Source organism: Mycteria americana, chromosome Z (assembly GCF_035582795.1).
Source record: "Mycteria americana isolate JAX WOST 10 ecotype Jacksonville Zoo and Gardens chromosome Z, USCA_MyAme_1.0, whole genome shotgun sequence".
NCBI lineage: Eukaryota > Metazoa > Chordata > Aves > Ciconiiformes > Ciconiidae > Mycteria > Mycteria americana.
This window is the reverse complement of record NC_134396.1, coordinates 34,648,509-34,661,455: the sequence shown is the minus strand read 5'-3', so window position 1 is coordinate 34,661,455 and position 12,947 is coordinate 34,648,509. Positions and strand designations below refer to the sequence as shown.

General features: G+C 39.1%; 1 long non-coding RNA gene across 1 annotated transcript; it reads right to left on the bottom strand.

Annotated features, from left to right (window-relative positions):
* Positions 1 to 1,182: 1,182 nt before the first annotated feature.
* Positions 1,183 to 12,595, bottom strand: LOC142421708 (uncharacterized). Its single transcript, XR_012778954.1, has 4 exons — positions 12,221 to 12,595; positions 7,034 to 7,132; positions 3,482 to 3,573; positions 1,183 to 2,747 (listed from the first exon to the last, which is right to left on the bottom strand). It is a non-coding gene; the product is annotated as an uncharacterized LOC142421708 (long non-coding RNA).
* Positions 12,596 to 12,947: the final 352 nt, after the last annotated feature.

Here is a 12,947-nt window from a genome sequence, read left to right as displayed (position 1 = left end):
CTTTTTAAACTATTCAACTGCCATTTTCTATATGTAGACTCTTTTTTTTTCACAGTACAGCTACCTTTAAGACCTGCAGTCAGGTATTTCAATTCTCCAATATCTCGACACGAGATGAACTGATAGGAAGACAAGACAGCCCTTCTGCTTCGGCTTTTAGCTTTGCAGCCTGTACTTATTTAGCAGAACACTTAAAAAAATCGCTTCATTTTTATGCATGTATGGAGATCTATTTGAGCCAAGTGAAGTCTACAGCTAAGTGCTTTACAATTTTCACATTGTAGCTGATACTTATTTTTATGAAGAAGAGTAAAAAAAATTGAATAAGTGGGATTAGGAATAGCAGCTTATTGCTGTATCATATGCAATAAAATACTTTTTTTTATACTGAACTCCTCACACACATTTACATATTAATATTTAAAAACAAGCTTGTACTGCTATTCATTATTTATTGCTACTTAAGGAGTAGATAGTCAGGATTTCTAAACAGACATTGATTAGACTTTGCTGTTAGTGGGAGAAAAAACACACTCACTTTATGGCCTGCATAAATGTAGTTTATCAATTAAAGGCTCAATTTTGGGGGGTCAAGAACATGTTCTGAACATTTCTTAAACTCTGAAATACTCAACTGTTCATGCAAATACAGATAACAGGAAAGACACTCTTGGTTGAGCAACCTGTTTCCCCAGTCTTCAAAATAATGTTTTATTGCAAAGGTAAACTTTGATTTCAAATGTTGTCTCATGAAACAAAACCTCTGTGAGTCTCTGTGAGGCTTTAATCAGAAGGTAATGCAGCACACTTGAATGCCTTTCTAATTTTGCTGAATTTTACATCTAAGTATCACACTGACTAATTAAAACTTCATAAAAATTTGTCTGGTGGCATGTAGCCACAAAAGTCTGTGTGTAAAAGTAAACTCATCTCTATGATCTTTACTGTAATGCTTGAATAACAAACTCAGATTAAGCCCCTAGAAGTGTTTTTAAGAACTGGTCATTGTGGAGAGCATTACACAGAATGTGTCTACTGAATATGCTCCTTCAAAGGAGAGAGCTTGTTGGGGGTTGTGAGCGAGGCAGGTGCTAAAAGGAAATCCAAAAATGGACATCCAGAAGCAAAACAGATCCTAAATGCTGACCAAGGAAACAATGTCCTAATCAAACAAGTCATATTTGCTTAGTAATAAGGGAGCTGCTAATTGATGGCAATGTTTTACTAACAGTGATGCATTTATAACTGCTAAAAGAGTTACTCTGTTCTTATTTGCAGCATGGCTGAAGTTTTCTCTGAATTCAGTTCATACTCCTGTTGAGGTGGTATACATGAATACAGAGAGGGCTTTGCCATGGCAGAGAGAAGAAAATGTACCCATTGAGAGACCTTGTATTGCTGAAATACCTGTATTAGCATGCAGGGCTTCTCATATGTATTTCTCTTACAACTACTATCAATTAGGACTGGAATCCCAATGTACTAGACACTAAATAGAATTACAGAAATAAGGAAATGCACTCCTAAACTGTTGATTGCTGTCTATCCACATGCATTACAAAGCAGATCTGGTACTAATGCATGAAATGATACAACATGAACAAAGTGGCCAAATGGGACAATGAAGACAAAAATGGAATGTAACAGAGATAAAGCAAACTGTAGTAACTAGGGCCTACAGTTTATAACACAGAATTCTAGTAACAAACAGTACGCTCAGCTCACTGCTAGAACTGGCTGTTCTCAGCACGGTCAGGTGTTTTAAGTAGCATATCAGATGTAAGCCTCAAGGAAGGACTTGATAAAGCTTTTGTGGAGACTGTAGAGCTTTTTTTTTCCATTCATAAAAGAGAGAGAGAGAGGGATAGCATTCGTAAAGGTAAAAGAAAAATATTAACTTTAGCAGCAGGAAAAGGAATTAAAACTGCAATTAAATTGTACTTTACATGACACGTGACAGAAAAATTGTGAATGATCTAAGGTTAAAAACAAATGTCTTCATGAATCCTGGAGAGCTATCTCTCTAAGAAGACCACAAACTGGGAGCAAAAATCAACCATTTTGTTTTAGCTGCTTTATTTTTTCACTAAGTAGCACAAATGACTAAACGAGCAACGCAATTGCTCTGAAAACCGTGCAAGAAGATGCTGTATTGGGAGCCTTCCAGAAGACATTGTACTTGAGTTGTCAGTGATCTTGAACAGGCCGTGTCTGCTCTACTGGGACTTGTACTCGAGAAGCCTGTATGTTACCAGTATAATCTGTAAATTGTAATACGTATTTGGGAAAGGTAAACTGTACGTGGATCAAGGGGTGGAATGTATTGATCCTGACCAGGAGACAACTGTACACCGCAGCTAACCTGGGCAGGCACCACATGGCCAGTGTAACCTTCAGGCTGGGCTGTACCGTGCCGTGCCATGCCGTGCCGTGCCGTGCCACACGCCTCCCTTGGCTGCGGGATGGACCCAGCCCGTGCATGGTGCTGGAGGAGCCTGCAGGCAGCTCCTGCTCGGCACCATGATTACACCTCTTGCATGGCCCTTGCCCTTTTCGAACAGTGCACAAGTTGTCATGAGAACATCCTTTAGGGATAGAGTTGTTTTCTTGCAAGGTCATGATACATGACCTCAAATGACTGAAAGGGAGTGTTTCTCCATATGGACAGGATCTGCTCTGCACAGCACGCCATGGGAAAATCCATCGGGGCTCTGTTGGACATTGCATGAACACAGGATGCCCAGCATCTGAAGGAATATAAGGTGTTACTAGCTATACTCTTCTGGGTCTTTTTGAAGTAGTTATCTTATTAAGTTATTATCTTATTATCTTGTTGTTGGGCCTTTCTTATCAAGATCCAGAAAGACCCCTGCACCAGCTCACTCTCACCTCGCCCCTACCCCAGTGCAGAACAGATGGTATCTGGTGATATGCGGCATTTGCTGAACTATTTCTTGGAAGTCAGAATGGTAAAAAAGGAAGGTGATTTCATTAGAATAATTTTGAACTCCACAGAGAAACTTAACCATAAGTACCAAAATATATGATATACTAGAGAATTTTACCTAATTTTTTTGGGGTACAACACTACCGCCTTACAGTCACCTATGAAGAGTCTAGCAGAAACTTGAGGATGGGTATAATAACAATGCTTGAGATAACCAGCACATCAGTATTTTGCAACTGTTAAAATAATGAAAGCACGGAACCCCAAATAAAGCTCAGCCTATGTGCAAAGACAGGCTAACACTACACTTTTTTTTCTGGAAAAATTAAGTCTTATTTAACAAAGAACATGCTAATAAACAGACGAAAGTGCTTTGCTCGTGAGTGCTGAGTGCTGATGATGACTCAGAAATAATGTTATAAACAAATCTGGCCATTATGAGATTAAAAAGTTAGATTTGGCTAAATGTATTTGTAATGTGAATAAGCATATGGATCAGACTTCTGATTCTTAAGAGTACTCTTTGTTACTTACCATGACAATAATGTAAAGGACCTCAAAAAGTAGATTTGTGAATAGTCGATTCATTAGAAATTGCAGTATGTGGGAGTTCCCCAACCACTTGTCTGAAAAAATAATAAATCATGCTTTTTTGAAAGTTATCTGGGAAAGTAAATTCATCACTTGTATGAATGCACCAATGTTTACTGATTTGTATGACCCACAAATTTCAGACCAACATTCAGATTATCCTCAGAGAACTGATGCTAAGGACTGATGGAAATTTATTCTCATTTAAGCTGAAAAATGATTGAACCAAGTGCTACAAAAACCACTCACAATTAGCACACTAGCATTTATTGCCTCAAATAAAAGGAAAATCTTGCAACCTTTTAAAAAATCTCTAATTGCATAAAATGTTTTCTACCTCTGACTCCCTGTTTGATTCCACAATATAATTACTTCTTCATTGTTGGGTTAGATGCAAAGAACTGACTACTGGGTAGATTTCTCCACCTTTATAGCACATCACAAAAGTGAACTCACATTTTATAAAAGGAAGTCCCTAACTCACTTTTAATCTTCTGGTTTTTATCTTTGCAACTTCCTGTAATACTGCACCATATTTATGTTAAATGCCTAAATGGACAGTTTAATTATTTCTTCATCTCCAGAACCCCCGGTAGCATTTGAATGGTCTCAACAAGGATTTTCATTTCATTGATGTTGACCTGTGACAAATGTATCTGTTTAGAGCTCAGCTTCTGAAAGAATTTTCTCTGGAGACAAATATTTGTAGTCATGTGGAATTTTTAGCTGAATTTGAGCCTAAGATTATGACATATTCCTAGAAGGTATTGATTGAATAACTAGTCTTTCAGCAAAAAACACAAACCTGTGAGTTTAGGTCATGGCAATTAACAATTTTGAATATGTTATATTAAAATACTAAACGCTGCTCTTATTCAATGACTACTGAATCTTTATTCAAGCAAATTTGATCCAAAAGACAATGTCTATGCCCATTTATATATCAGGACAGATAAGTAACCTTCTTCTGCCATTTCTCTCTATAGCTTTTTCTAATATCATCCAACATATACATAGAGTGCCAATCATTCATCTCTTTAAATCCTTATTTGTTCTGTTTTGATTTAACTACATTTAGGATCTAAGCATTAAATCGTTTATTAAGTTAAAGCTGCTATTTAGTCAAGGGAAACAAAGTGTGACATTTTACAAAAAGATTCAGCTGAGCCTGACCAAGTGCCTGGTATTAAGTAGAAAAAGGAAAAATAAAGAATACGACTTTTAGCTTCAGGATTTTCTCTTTGAAATATACACCAAACATGTTTTTGAATGCTGTTGATTTACTAAGCTTTGTACACTGCTTGCTTAACATACTGGATAGAACTTTTTATTTATCAAATGAAAAAGAAAACTAAATGCCACTGGTAACATATTATAAAAGATTTATTTTTATTTCATCTGTTTTTATATTTCATAAATAATTTCTAATGGCAACAGTGATGTTTCAGATTTGAAAAACTGCGATTAACCTTGTTATTTCACTGTACCTTAGAACTGATAGTTTTCTCAGAATCTGGTGTTGCCGGAAGAAAAGGGACAATGACATGACTTATACATGTTATATTCTTTGCATCTGCGGAGAGGCAAAGACTGTAGGAAGAGATAACGTCTTTCATTAGAACATCTGATATATGTAGTTGAAAAAACATAGGTTTTGGACTTAAATTCTAAGTTTGACCATGCTGCAGATTATACTGCCTTTTTAAAGACAATGTAAAGCAAATACATACCATGATCTTTTTTACAAAGCTTAAAGACAAAAAAAAAGCTGATACAGCAACTTCACTACTGCCTACATTACTTCCTGTCCTTACCCGTAATTTACACACCGAAGCACTCGATTAAGAAAAAGATAAACAGTCAAGAAATTAGTAAAACAAAGAAAACTGAACAGCAAAAGTCAGTGTCTTAAGGGCAGAGTGCTATACACAGCTATATCGGATTATTTTCCCTCCTTTAAAGACTCTAAATTTAAATTCAACTTGCATGTTATTTTGGTAAGATGATGCATTTCTGTTTTCATGTTCCTCCATCCATTGTTTGGTTACTTCTAACAAAAAAACCCACCCCAAAACCTAGTTGTGATGCATAAAATCTTGAATTGGTATTGGTATCATTAGTACGCATGCCAGAACACATTTCGAATAATTCTGACTCATGCTTAGGCCCTTTTTCCATGTGCCAGCTCATTTGAGGTCATTAACAACAGAACATGCATTTGACTCAAGAACATCAAGAAGTGAAGGGGAAGGGTAGCCATTTATAATTACCTGAAACAGCATAATAGCGACACTGCCATTTCTGCACATAGAAATGAAGTATGATGTTTCTTGTAGGAACTGAAATAATTCTTACAGGATGTCTTAAGACCAAGCAAACTGCAAAACTACAACACAAATGGTGTCCAATGCACAGTTGAACTAAGCCTTAAAAGGGGAACATTAAAAGCCACTGGTCTGATGCATTTAGATTTCCAGGCTCCTAAGGTATATTTTTCCCATGAAAAACACTGCTTCTTGGTACATTGTGCAAGAAACTACATCAGGAGCCAAATTCTGTTTTTCAGTATATCCATAGGGCTTCTCTTTCACCAGTTTTAGCCGTTTATTTGTATTCTAGGTTAAAAATGAGCCCTAAGTAAATACTTGCAAAGTTTAGCAGTCACCAAACAGCAAAAAAAAGAAAGTAAGGCTTTATATGTAGGAAAAGATGTAGATGCATTCATGTAACATTTTGTGCATTTGCTAAGCAAACAGATATTTAAACATGACATCTGCCTCAGTTCGCTCCTAGAGCTTTTGGAGGAATAAACTGTATCTTACCCTGAACTGAACCTAAAGGCTTATTCTGGTTGTCTTTTCACCCACGATACATGTAGAAACAACAGTATCACTGACGTGAAGTCATCAGCCTCCTGATATCTGTGTGCATGTATCTGTTGCTATTTATACCTATGAGTCCTGAATTTTAAGGGTCTGTCATATGAACAGTGGCATGACAAGATTCTAGCGTACCCTTTACAAAGTGCAATTGCATTACAACCAAATAAAATACATTTGACTCTCCAGCAGTAAATCACTGGCTAACTTTTCTTTATTTCAACATTATGTTTAACTTCTAGACTGGGTTTCCAACTATTCTGAAACACGACAGACTTCTGCCTCCACCCGTAAAATCTCCTTTGACCACTGAGACTGGGTATTCAACCCTTAGTTTGGTAATAAACTGACAAAACAAAAGCGGGGGGGAGAGAGGGAGAACCAAAAAGCCTTTCCCAAATTTAAGAAATATACCTAATAAAACTAAAATTTAAATAATGCCAGAAAATTAAGAAGTCCCAGGAAAATGTCCTACCTGGAACCCTGTCTGAGGCTAACAGCTAATCAGGATTCACATAAAAAAGGCATATTTCTGCCAATGCCTGTTAATGCGAAAGCACAAGCTACTTCTGAAAATATTTATGTAGATAAGCTATTCTATGGAAATGGAACTCACATTGTTAAGAGTTTCTTCAGAGGAACTCCAGGTATCCCTGTAATACAATTCTGGTGTGACAAGGCTTCTGAGTCTCTCTGGTTTCATGTGAGTGTGCACCTAGATAAAAACATACAGGGGAATGAAGGGAGGAGAAGGAGAGAATCCCTGGTTAGCAATGTCCAGTGCAACATGTACACACCCAGGCACACAATTCAGCACCATCTTTTCATTTCTTATCTGTACGTTTTTTTGGCTCTTCCATGTATCTGTGAAAAAAGATATCTGTGCTGCATATAAAGAGAGAAATACTGGCTTGCCTGAAGGCAAAGGAAGTATTTATCAGTGTTTATTATTTACACTTCTCTCTCCTTTCTCTGATTTTCCACCTTGCAATATCAAAAATATACCCATGTTAACTTCTTGTTGACTGTTTAGCTGTGTGACATAGCAAAGCATTCCTTTTGAATAAACTCTACCTTGTTCTAAGTCGAACCAAATGGCTCAGTCTAATTGATTTGATTTCTATCCAAACCATCTGTATAAGCCAGCATTGCTGGCTTATAAAGTAATCAGCATCGTTCAGGCATCCATGTGCACATACATGTTGTCAGATTATTATCGCAAAGCAGAGATTATCATAAACTTCAGAATTTACAATTATAAACATGTCATTAATTCTTAGAATAATTCCTTATAGCAAACAGAAATCATCATCATAAGATGTACCTTTTTTCTTTAGCGTCTAGGAGTCTCTTCATGGACATGTAAACGGAACAAGATTAACTGTATGCATGCACAAACATTAAATGCTATCTTTGCACAGGGAACTTTGAAAACTGTTAAGTGTCAAAGTATACATCCTCATGCACATTATGCTATAAATGCAAAAAAAATTGAGAATACTAAACACTTGGAAAGCAAATTAAATACTCTAGATCTCTCCACTGTTAGTAGCACATTACCAGATACTGAAAAATGGGTCATCTTTATTGTTAAAATTTTTCTTTTACCTGACTGACATTTTACTCATCAGAACAAAATCTAGGTTTTCCAGTTATCTGTATGCAGTGGGACAGTAGGGGGAGCTCAACACTTTTTTCCTGGTAAGTTTCACAGAATCATGACCAGTTTCCTAGCATAAGCAGATACTAATGGAAAAAGTTTTCCCCCATAAATACAACAGGTTTGAATATGCAATGTAATTCAAAAGATAGCTAGAATTGTTCTCAGTATCCAACCTAAAATTTAACCACTGATTCTTCTGAAAATTTCCTAGTCTCTTCAAAGTTGTAGATCCATTAAACATTGTTTACTTTGGAGTAAAAAATTAACTTCTTACAATCTCTTTAAATGCATAACCACCAAAACAAAAACAAAATTTCAGAGTATTTTATTTAGATTCTATGTAAGGTAATGCAAAGCCAGAATTCAAAATATAACCAGATTAGGAAGTAGGCTAGTAAAAACACAGCACCCTGACAGCCTGCTCCATTATTATACCCACATCAGGGTAATAAATGGTTTTTATCCAAATATGTATTTAAACCATCTTAGCACTCTATATGTATGTCCAAAGCAGCTTTTTGTAAGTGTTGAAAAGTCTCTCTTCTCTGTCTCTTCAGACAAATGAAACCAGTCATGTTATCCTTTTCCCAGCTGATGAATTTCCGTAATTCCCTTAAATATTATTATAGATTCACCAATCTTTCCTAAGAGAATAGAGCACTATCTAAATTCAATGTTAAGTGCAGGGGAATTTGACTAATTTACAGCAATCCCTGTACAACTACCATTAGCTGTTCATCTCAGGCATGAGAATTTTTTCCATTTCTGCCTAAGTTCAGGTTCACAAATCATCCCATACTGGCTTAGGCAACATACTATCTGGCTATCTTATGGTTATAACTACAGTTACATAACTAAAGTTATTACTATAGTTATAAACCGAGGCTTACAATACAACCCACATTTTTACTTCAGTATATAACTGAGTGCCTTAATTCCTGCAAAAGTACCAAATGAAAGCCAATTATTTGCTATCTTCTAACTCAGCCTTCTCCACTATTTTAAATACATTTGCAGGAATCCTACTTTCCTCAACTATTTGTGATGGCTTTACATAAGACTTAAAGAGGACCATTTTTTCTTAGTACTACAAGCTTTTCTAATGGATTTTCACATGAAGGTAGAAAGATACCTCCATTGTTACTGTACGTCCACTTAAAGGAAGACATTGATTAGTCGTTGCCTTAAGATCCTCCTCTGCACTCACTTTAAAACAATAAAGACTGGAAACGGTCTCCTGGTGGACTTCTGTTATCATTTTACAGAATTATATATAGCAATAAAAATCATTTAATTGCCCATTCGAAAATGCAATAGACCAGGTCATAATTTTTATCCTTATGCCACTTATCACTCAGACATTTCCTTTTGTTTTTCATTAAGAGATTTGGTGGTAATGTGCAAAAGATATTGATGCTCCTATTAATACAAGATATAAAGCATATACAAAGTACAGGATTCATTATCAAAGCTTCCAAATTCTTGCAGTGAATTTGTGTTTGAACTGCATATTGAAAAGGCAATTTTCAGAAGTACTATTACATGAAAGGGAGTATTTATTTTCTGTTCATATTCACTGGAAAAATATCACATTGACTCATGATTTTACATACTCTAACGCTATATATGGAAGTTCTGTGGAAAGAGGTATTTGCAGTTTCCTAGCTGTGAATTGTCAGTCTGCATTCACATGCAAATTAATTTTTACACTGAATTGTCTCCATTTATATTAATTTGTTTCTATGTTTCCTACCTTTTAAAACCACCAGGTGAAAATACATATATAAATGTGAGAGAACTAAAATGCATTATCCCTTTAAATCTTTTGCTAATGGCAGACTCTCTTTGATTTATAGTATTGAATGATACCTGAATCTGTAATAATAGTGTGTCATGTCTATTGGAATTGCACCAAGAGTATCCAATTATTATTTACTCTCCTATAGAATTATTCAGGCAGAAAAATATAGAAATATTTTTTATTTCCAGTGTTGCTGTAGTGGTGATCACTTTATATTTACAGTTGCATAAAGGGCATTCTGTGCTATAAGTACTCCATCCCAGCAGGAACACTTTGCTTGCAGTGAAATACAAAAAATATTTTTGAAAAACCTGAATCTTACTGCATACTCGTCTTTTGAGTAGGCATTGCTCAGGTAATTTAACTGAGGAAATGATATAACGCAAGATTATAATTTTTCACGTTACATGCTAAACTTTGGTGTAAGGTTGTGAAAAGTATTGTGGCATGCTTTGATTTTGGATTTGTCTTCCATTATAAAATTGTGGTCTTCCATTATAAAATTATAACTTTAACAGTTATCCATAGTTCTTCTAGTGACATACTTTGGATTGCAAAAAAATAACCTCGGCTGATACAGTCTTTGGATGATGGAAGGAATTATGAATAATACTTTCCTACGAAATACTAAAAGAACTGCCTCTATCTGGGTAATGTGTAAGTCTTGTCCCCCTGTCTTGTGACACAGAAAGAAATAAGGTGGGAATGATGGCCTACCAGATTATTCTAATGGTTAGACTATTGCTGAGGATGTACAATGAAATATTCACTGAACAAACTGAAGGATTCACACCATTACAGTGTGTATGTTGAACATCTTAAAGGGAGCTCAGGGTTTGATACTACTGCGTATGATGATGAAAACCAGTGAACTCCATTGAAGATGATGGAGTTACAATACTGTGAAACTTGAATGAAATCAGAATTAGGTAGCATACACCCAAGAGCAGACTGCATACAAGAAGAATAAAAGTTAGAATAGGAAAAGAATGCTTGAGGTCTTAGATAAATAATCCAAACATCTAATGTCATTAACACTTATAACCTAGGAAAGCATGAGATGTTCTACTGACTGCAAATGAACTAGACATTATACAAAGTCTCTGTAAGTTGATAAGTATGCATGATGAAATAGCTAAGAGTAACTTATTTGGGAGTTGCACAAAAATAGAAACCACATAAAGAATAAAAGCTGCCTTGTAGAAAATGCTGCTAATTCAAGAAGCTGACAGAAAAATGTGCTTGAGCGTGAAGAATGTAAGAAATAAGCATAAAAGGTATCTTGACAGAAACGGCAGTATTCCTATGCTGCCAAAATGCAGATTTGTAATTTAGGTCACGGAGGTGGAGGAATAGTATCCCACAGACTAGATCCCGGGAGGAACACTTTATCACAGACTTTGATGAAACTTTTGGGAGGAGGTTTTAATGTATGTAGTTAACAAATACAAATTCCATAGCCTGGATACAGAACTGGCTACCATTTCATGATAAAAACAGTAGATAAACAATAGGACAGAAGTCATCACTGAGACAGCAGGTGCTAACATTGAACACCTAAGTGTCACTTTTTACTGAGCTGCTGTAGTACTGTGATATCAATTCATACTCTACTGATCTAATGATGTAATTTGTGTCATATGGCTATGTCAAGTGTTTTTTTTTTCAGGGCTGCAATTTATGATCCCATTTCACCAGCCCTGTGCAGACCACATGGGAATAGTTGGCTGATGCAGCTGATCCAGCAGCTTATTGCCACGTTTCGAAAGGGCGGTCTGGACCACTCTGTGCCTGCTGGCCATTTCCCTTGATCAGGCTTGAAGGGCCATCTGAACCTTTGGGAAGCCAATGCCATTCTTTAAACTAACAGCAAACTAACTCAGGAAAAAAGCCCAATAAAATAGGAAGAGTTCCATGCAGAGTGAAGGAGTTAAATCAGCCAGTGAGGGCCAGGGCTGGCAGAAGAGAGGACTGCGGGCGAGATGGTGCAGTGCAGGGGAGGGAACTGCAGGGTGATGGAGGGCAGAAGTCTCCCTCTGCCTCCGCACGGTGAGCACCAAGGCCTGCTGCCCACGGCAGCCATCTCACCCAGAGGGCCTGCGGCCCACAGCGGCCAGCTCACCGCGAGGCCTGCTGCCCACAGCAGCTATCTCACCGACCAAGTGTGCTGCTGACGGGAGCCATCTCACCCACAGCGCCTAGCCCGGGGCCTCTGTGCCACTCCCGTCCCTGCGGTTGCCACGGCACCTTCCCTCCCCTTCAGCCTCTGTGTGCCCTCTCCAGCCGGAGGAACAATAAGCTGTGGGCAAGACTCCATGCCAGCCCCGAGCTCAACCTACCACTCGTCAGCACAGACATCTGGAGAGAAACAGCAGGCCACGAGGTGTTATTTTACGGAGGATTTTCTCTCGTCCCCGAACGGTGGTTTCTGGAAGCGGCTGTGTGCCACAAGAAGGCGGCACGCCGACGCGCCCCGGTTTTGCGGCGGGGCAGACCCGGCGCCGCGATGGGGGCCGGACAGCCCAAGAGGGGCCGCTCCCCGCGCAACGGCAGGGAGCCGCGGCCCTCACCGCGCCGGGGACGGGCGCCGAAACGCAGCGACGCTGACATCACCAGGGTCCCCGACTGAGGGCCGGAGGGAAAAGTCACCGTTTCCGCTCCGCAGCCCAAGGAGCAGGAAGCGGGCAGCACCGCCCGCCCGCTGCCCCCGGCCCTCCGCGTCCCCCGGCCGCGGCTGCGCGGCCCCGCCGGCAGACGGACAGCGCGCCTTCCGGCCGGCAGGGGGCGCCGCCGCTGCGCTGCGCTGCGCCGCGGGGCGGGCGGGAGCTGCCCGGCCCCCGCGAGGGGCGCGTCGGCCGCGGCCGGCGGGCTCTGCCCGAAGGGCGGCTGTGGGCCTGCGGGCGGCGGGCGCGGGACGCCGTCGTGGGGGATGGACGTTCCTCGAGAAGCGAACTCTGCCGTTAGCTGTACCACAGGCGCGCAGATGTAACGTGCCTGCACCAGCTTTCCTTCCTCGGAGTGCTCTGCGTAGCCGTAAAGGTGCGGGGGCTGCGGCCGTGCGGCACG